This window comes from Ictalurus furcatus, chromosome 18, assembly GCF_023375685.1.
Source record: "Ictalurus furcatus strain D&B chromosome 18, Billie_1.0, whole genome shotgun sequence".
Classification (NCBI taxonomy): Eukaryota; Metazoa; Chordata; class Actinopteri; order Siluriformes; family Ictaluridae; genus Ictalurus; species Ictalurus furcatus.
The window spans coordinates 11,197,161-11,205,361 of record NC_071272.1 but is presented as its reverse complement, the minus strand read 5'-3'; the positions used below and the strand labels follow the sequence as shown (position 1 = coordinate 11,205,361).

The 8,201-nt window shown below is 38.3% G+C and overlaps 1 long non-coding RNA gene across 1 annotated transcript; it reads right to left on the bottom strand.

Annotated features, from left to right (window-relative positions):
• Window positions 1–356: 356 nt before the first annotated feature.
• Window positions 357–7,427, bottom strand: LOC128622270 (uncharacterized). Its single transcript, XR_008388371.1, has 5 exons — window positions 6,244–7,427; window positions 1,222–1,305; window positions 1,026–1,100; window positions 658–714; window positions 357–435 (listed from the first exon to the last, which is right to left on the bottom strand). It is a non-coding gene; the product is annotated as an uncharacterized LOC128622270 (long non-coding RNA).
• Window positions 7,428–8,201: the final 774 nt, after the last annotated feature.

Here is an 8,201-nt window from a genome sequence, read left to right as displayed (position 1 = left end):
TTTCAAAAAAACTACCAAAGGTTTGTGAAGTAATGCTTTATAGATCATTACAAGCAGAGAATTTATGCAGTTTGTATTACAGACAAACATTTGACACGATCCAGTGATGATTGTTTACTCATCGTCATAAATAAATAAAATCCAGGGTTCATGCCTACAACAATTTTAGACTAGGGCTAGGATCTGCGTTAGGGGGAAAAAATCCCTTCAAACTTCTCGCCGTTTTCAACAGAATTGTGATATATTTTATTGTTTTGACTGACTAATGAATAATGCAAGAATACACATCTTATGGCAGAAGACATGGTATTAGTGGTATCAGTGATATAAACAAGATGCATTTTGTAGATTTATGTAAATTTTCCTGTAACCCCAGTCTGAGTGATGCCATTATTTTAGCTCCTCGGTTGAAGCGCTAAGCTCCTCGGTGTCCGCCTGCAAGACAGACACATCATTAGCCCAAAGCACACAGGGAGGGAGAACAGACAGACATAAGGCCTGGAATAAATCCGCTCCAGGCTAAGATGGAGAATGCTGAAGGTGTGTTTACAGAGAATCCAAGAACAGCATCTGTGTCCGTGTGATATTTTTTTTTTAACTGTTATTATTTTTATTTTCTGTAAAGTGGCAGAAATCCATAAATGTGTGATGGCTTACCTCCAACTTCTCCGTCTCTGGTTTAGCTGGAAGAGACTTCTGTGGTGTGTGAAAGGCCTGAGGCAAGAGGCAAAAGATTAATAAGAGTGAACATTAAAGAGATTTCAGAAGCATGCTCTGGTGTAGTCTCTCTCTTTCACACATAGACACACACATATAGCAAGGGAAGTTTAACATAACACACTAGGTGGTGCTGGACAGCCATTGAAATTATTCTCAAACGGTTTGACACTCTGACCACACACAGGGTATCTTGAGAGATCTCATTCAATTTGACCAAAAACCTAACTGCGTTCTTGTTAGATGTTAGATATTCAGTGGAGAGCACATATAGATGGTGCCTGCAATGTAAGACTGGACTTCATTACCTTTTTCGCTTGCTGCACCTCATCTGTCGATTTGGATCGATTTTTGGACCGATTCTGCTTTTGTGGCGAGGTGGTCTGTTGCAGAAAAAAAGGAAGCCAGAAACAATATAATAAAACATATAGACTAGCTCCGACTTAAGCAAAGACAATACTTAATTGTACAGTAGATGACACCCTCAGATACCCAACTACTGACTTTATTCTCTGCTTGTTCCATGGCTTCAAGTATAGAGCAATCAGGTAAGGCTCTGATGCTTGTGATGTCCCAGCAGGTAGTTCTCTGTAAAGAAAATTAATTAAAAAACACTATTATTGGGTATCTATTCATCTAAAAAAAATGGAAGTCTGGGTAGCCCAGTTTAATTAGGTCTTCAGTTGTGGTTGTTGAATGTTTGTCACCAAGTGAGCTCACTATGAACCACTCCTGTATCGTATCCCAGTATTGCCATGTGACCTGAAAGATTTGGCTGAGGAAGATTTGTGTAGCGGATATATAAAACCTTCTTTAATGTTGCATGAAGCAGTTCATGAGAATAATATCGTTTTATAACGATACTATTTAAGTTTTTAAACGGAGACTCAAGCATAGGCTATTCTTTATTTGGGTGAATTTGGAATGAAATGTTTTATTGCATACTTGGTGTCAGACTATGTTATTATAATACTGTATATGTAATACACATTAGATTTTTTTTTTTCAACTAATACTCCCTAAATAGCCAGCAGTCTGTAGCAATTTCTCTTTTTGTTAAAATAATCGACGTGAAAGTCCTTATCACAGGGTTAGATCCTAATTCAAACAGTCAGACTGTTTGAATTAGGATCTCTTTGGACATTAAGGTCCAAAGCAAAGAAAGTGTAAGAGTAAAGTCTGAGAGCAAAGATGATAAACACTGTCAAAAAAACCACTAATTGTAAGTAGACTATCCATAATAACATTTACAAGACTGAATACCACAGCACTGTTGAATTCTCGATTCTGAATGGTCAGTAGGTGTTGATGAATTTTTGGACATCAATTCCACATAGACATTCTCGCTGTGGTTGCTGGGAATACGGTTGCTGCTATGGCCTTGAGACTGCAATTACCACATGCAGGTTTGCACTCAGGTCTCCTTTGGTGAACAGTGGACTAGTTCAACAAAGACTTCATGTACAAACCATAATGAACTTTCTTTTACTTTTACACTATCCGCTGTTACCCAGATGAGGACGGGTTCCCTTCTGAGTCTGGTTCCTCTCAAGGTTTCTTCCTCATATCATCTTAGGGAGTTTTAAGAGCCACCGGCTTGCTCAATTGGGATTAATCCACACACATAAAATCTGTATCCTGTGTTAAGATATTTCTGTAAAGCTGCTTTGAAACAATGTCCATTGTAAAAAGTGCTATACAAATAAAACTGAATTGAATTGAATTGAATGAATTCTCTACAACAGCAGCTCTGACAATACAGGTCGTCCCAAAAGTCTCCAAACCTAGGGGACTGTCTTGCCAGCACCACATCGGTTGTTCCTTCATCAGTGGATATTGGTGGACGTCCACTTCTCGGTTGGTCCGCAGCACTTCCAGGTTTTTTTCATTTGTTAATAAGTTTGGCAACAGTGACGTGTGTGTGATGTGTTTGCCATATTTCCCGTTAGAGTCCATCGCAAGCTTGCGACAGCTTCCCAACCATGAGAATGATTTAAATGTTCTTTTCTTTTTAAACGTTCTCTTAAATGTTCATTTAAATGTTCTTCTTTTGTTAAAGCCATTCTTAAAGGCTATCTGCAAAATATATATATACTAAGTATAAAAAATATTGGAAGACATTTTACTAACAAGTAAAATGTCCAGGTGAATGAAAAATCATAAAATAATATTAATGCACAATTTTTAAAAAATTTTATTAACTTGAAGGGGGGGGGGGGGTCTGGTGAAGGGATGACTATTTATAACTACCATACGTAACGGTCTTGCAGATGTTCCAAAATATTAATCATAACTTTAATAAATAAAAAAGATTTTACGAAACTGTATTGCTGTAGTATAAGACAAATAAAACACCTTGGGATGTGTAATTATTGAAAAATAATCAACTTTGCCTATCACAGCACGCCCTGTCATGTTTTATTCCTTACATATACACTCACCTATATTGTACTCATGGACTTTGGATCAGATAAACTTACCACATACCCCAGGTGTAGCCCCGTTGTTGTGATAGACATTTTATCAGACCGCTCTACCTCTGTCATGTACCACTGTTGCACACGCTACAATGTGATTATAATTTTAGTGTCACTGTTGTGCTCAGAATGTCCAACGCCCAAAAATATCTGGTCAGCAGTGGTTGTGTGGTGGTCCCTTTCCATTAAAATACGTCAAATTGGGGTGGATAAATTGAGCATAATATCAGATTCATTATAATTTTCAAATAAATTCCATTTCATTTATCTAGCATTTTTAACAATGGGCATTGCCACAAACCATCTTTACAGAAATCCGTATATATAAATTTTTATTTATCCTTAGTGAGTAAGCCAGAGGTGGTGGTGACGACAATGAAAAACTCCTTGGGATGACATGAGGAAGAAACCTTGAAAAGATTCAGACTCAAAAGGGAACATGTCCTCATCTTGGCATCACCAGATAGTGCGATTCTAAATAATTTCTCTTCTATAACTGTATATTATAGAGTTAAGCAGTGCTAAGTGTGTTAGAAAGGAACTTGAGCATGAGCATCAGAGTCATTTCTGAATTCATTAGGGTTCATTGGAGTGACTGTACGTCTATCGTATCAAAGTTATTGACAAGTCGATGATTGAGACATAGTGTACTATAGTGCACTACAATTACTGTAGTATACCTATAAATTGACTAACAAGACACTGAGAGACTGATCTTAAGCGACAGGTGGTAACATGAACATTCAGCACAGAGGAAGTAAACCAGGAAGTAAACAGGAGGTTTCTGTGACCAAAAGAAAAAACCCTCACTACAAAAGGGAAGTCATGAATTCATGAATTAGTTATTCATTGTAGAGTTGAATATTAAATTTTAATGGCGTGTCACACTGATCAGGTTAATATAGTGTCTGGAGGTGAGGTTTGTATGTATTTCTGCATTCAAAAAAATGATAGACAGTGACTCACCCATCAATTACCTCCTCACACAGCACAAATCAAACATCCGAGAGAGTTGGCATTCATTACTTTTGTCTCTGCTGTGCCAACAAAACCATTCAGTGGATATGTCAGGTTGATGACCAGTACAAAAGCCAAACAAGGAACAGAGCCTAATGCTACTCCACCACTCTCCGAACAGTCTGCATCACCAGACGGTATTGCCATGGCAACAAGAAGGCAATGGGAATCTGACAGATGAAGTGATGTCAGGCATGGTGCCTTGATGGCACATTTAGAAGCCACCTGCCTGATCTTAAAATATGATTTCCCTGCCTAAATAATTATTGTTTTTATCCGTATAGTGGAAGAACCAGGAGTTTGTGTTTCAGACAAGTTTTAAAAGTATGGGCAGTGCAGGTAGCGTAATAAGTGGGCTAGCTTTCTGAGGTTTATCCGTTATTTTGAATGAAACCATATTTTTTTCTAATTTCCTTCAGAGAAGTAGGTTTTTAGCTTCTTAACGCAGTTCTACTTTCCATCTTATATAGTATAAACACATTCTGGGAATCTACAAGCAGAACCTGGGTTTTAAGGGTTCCTCCAGACTGACAAACCGAAGAACGCTCTACGCTTCTCTAGGTCTAGGATATATATATCCACAGAGTCCAAGTTGCTCCAGGATGCATTTCCTGTCACCACTTCCTCTGCCACCAGAGTTACGCTCTCGATTTATATTCTCTGGTAATCTGAAAGCTCAATGTGTTTCTATCTCTCATGTGATGAGGAATAATCAATTATACACTACATAGCTCCTTGAAGATTACCTGGAAGCTATCATGAAGTGATATTATTAAACATTATTAAACCACAATTAAAATTTTGAGCAAAGAGATGAGGACATCTTTATGTTGAGATGAAGCAAGGGCTAATTCCTAATCAACAGGCATTGCGGGTCATTTCTGAAACCATTAACCAACGCGAAGACAGATAAGCATAGATGAAAGCTTAGCGTCAGTTCAAAATATCATTCTAAAATAGACCTCAAATGTCACTGACTAGCATATATCAATGATAAATATTGGTGTGCAAGATGGATTTTTTTTTTTCTTTAAGGGTAAAAAGAGAACCAGTTTTTCACTCCAGAGATTTTACCTCTATTTGGATTAATATCCACGCCTTACAAACAGGCTGATATTATATAATATACAACATAGGTTAGTCCATCTAAACCCAAACAGTGTTGTCTTGTCTAGAATCCATCTCCAGATCTTCCTAGGAATCATTCGAGCCAGTGTGATGTCAGCTAATTTTAAAGTGAGTACTCGGCTGATTCATTAAGAAAGTCTTACTCAATATGACTAGTTGTGACATCAATTAACTAGTAGCTTGTGAATGTTTGGTTAAGTGAAGCCATACCAAAACCCCAAGTTTGTACACCCTCTTGTCAGATCTAGGAATATAAAGCAATACAGGAGATACAGACCTTTGAAATTTCCTGTATCTGAATTCATTTAAAACAAAAATGATCATCACCTCATATAAAAAAAAATGTCATCTAAAGTGCTGAAGTGGATTTCACTTTAAAACTTACAAATCAATGATGGCCATGGAATATCTAGTGAGGAGTCTCAGCAAGTAAAATAGTCAGTTTCCATAAAAACAAGTTATCAATATTTTAAAAAAGGACAGATCTACAAAGTAATCAGTTAGTAAAACAACCAGTAACAATGACTATACTCATATACTCATCTTCTATGCCCATTTTGCCTGTTTTTGATAATATTCTATTCAGGAACAGACAAACATTATTAAAGGTCATACATCAGAAAATGTAGATCAGTGAAATGTGACCAGACCTTGTCACAGAGCTATGTAGAAGGTTTCCATCACTCGACTCAGAACCTGAACTTTGTAAAAAGTGAATCAGTGAGGAACAATGCAGAAATCTGTTCATCTCAGCATGGTTCCATTCAGTGCAGCAATTACAGACGAGCAATTATCACAAGAAACCCAGCAAGCATATTTGCTGGAAAAGACTCCACAATCGCTTCTTACAGCAGGATCAAATAGTGTAATTGCGACACACAAGGGCTTTAAAATGAACTCTTACCTTGTTGAGACTGAGGATGCTTGTTAAGTCTAGCCTGCCACTGGTGACAAGTAAATGGAGGCAGCACAGCAAACAGGAAAACCCCACTGAGTACAGACACTAGCTCTAGAGAAGGATTTATAAATGTTTGATTTCCACACAAAAAAAAAGACGGCTATTGATTAGAAAGCAAGCCCCAACCTTGTAGACACTCTTTCCTTTCTGTACCTCTTATTCTCCTGGTCCTCTCTACCATTTTCTACTTTCCTTCTCCCCCTCCCTCTCACACTCCCCCACTCTTCCCCCCTCCCACCCTCTTCAGAATGGATGTCTAAAGCTGTGACGGATGATTCTTACTCTGAATTTGATTAAGGCTTACCTCCTCTTCACTGTCTGTACAGGAGGACAGAAATATGTCTCCTGGAAGTGACTTTCCCAAAAGACTGAGAAAAAGTGAGAGAGATGCAGAGACAGGGATGTGCCTGTGTATGTATGACTGTGTTCCTGTGTGTGTGTGTGTGTGTGTGTGTGTGTGTGTGAGTTTGTGCATTATGAGGCAGGAAAGTGCCACAGGCATCCATCAGCATCAGGAGGCCAAACAGATCGCACACCATCCATTATCTCCTCTGCTCTCCTCGTCCTTTTTCCATGTCCTTTAGCCACCACACACAGGAGGACACTGTGGAACAACATAACCACATTACACCCTTCTCCTACAGGCTTTAAGCACTTGCACCTGTCATGACCCCATAAAGATCTGCAAACTTAACCTGCTCATTAGGATTATGATCGATACACACCATTTGCAGCAGATCATGCCAGAATTTTGAACTTGAGTGTTTTTGTAATAAATAAATTAATACATAGAATTTAATTAAATATTTATCTTAGATACATTTTGATCACTGTTACAGAGAAACATGGGGGCAGTGGTGGCTTGGTCATTAAGGCTCTGGGTTACTGATGGGAAGGTCGGGGTTCAAGCCCCAGCACTGCCAAGCTGCCACTGTTGGGCCCTTGAGCAAGGCCCTTAACCCTCTCTGCTCCAGGGACGCTGTATCATGACTGACCCTGTGCTCAGACCCCAGCTTCCTAACATTCTGGGTTATGCGAAGAAAAGAATTTCACTGTGCAGTAATGTATATGTGAACAATAAAGACTCATTATCATTATTAAGACCCAATTAAAATAAACATGAGCATCCCTGGCCCAATTTATCAGGTTTATAATGCTTCAAATGAACCAGTGTGATAATGATCTGCAAATTATGTGAGCTAATGTAAGTACTGGAAGCACCTGTAAAATTCCTTGTGTGTGCAAACATACACCAACATACACCAATAAAGCTGTTTCTGATTCGGAATTTCTTTCTGATTCTGAATTTAAAACCCTGTGGAGATATCACTCCCTCCAGGATTTCTCAATTTTCTCGATCACAGAAATTGACACAAAATCAAGCAAATGCCGCAATATTCGGAGGAGCTTGTGATTTTTCTAAATGACTGCAGTTCAGTGGATTTGGGGTAAGATGTGTTGTGTGACATCGTTACAACTTGCTTTCAGGCAAAGCCCCCTGCGATTCACATGCATTGAAAATGAGTACAGCTACCGCAAAAGGTCTCATTTACCAACAAACATTACTAAGAAAGATTTGTTCAAAATAAATTACTGCAATTGCAGTTTCACCAATTCAAGTTTCATTGCAAATTCTGAATAAAGCAGCAGCAAAATCAAGCATTTTGGCTGCAACAATCACAAAAAAAACCTCTGTATTGACTGAGATATTGGCATTTCATAGTGAGCTAGACTAGCTAGCCAGATCTTTTGATGATTTACAGTATGAAAGCTTTGTATTAAACTTTTTCATCACATAGATGCAATTGTCTGTTGTGTTAAATATAATAAAGGTAATACTCAGGATAATGTATAGCTAACTATGAGCAGCAGATCAAAAAGATGTGGGTGGGTGGCATCATGTG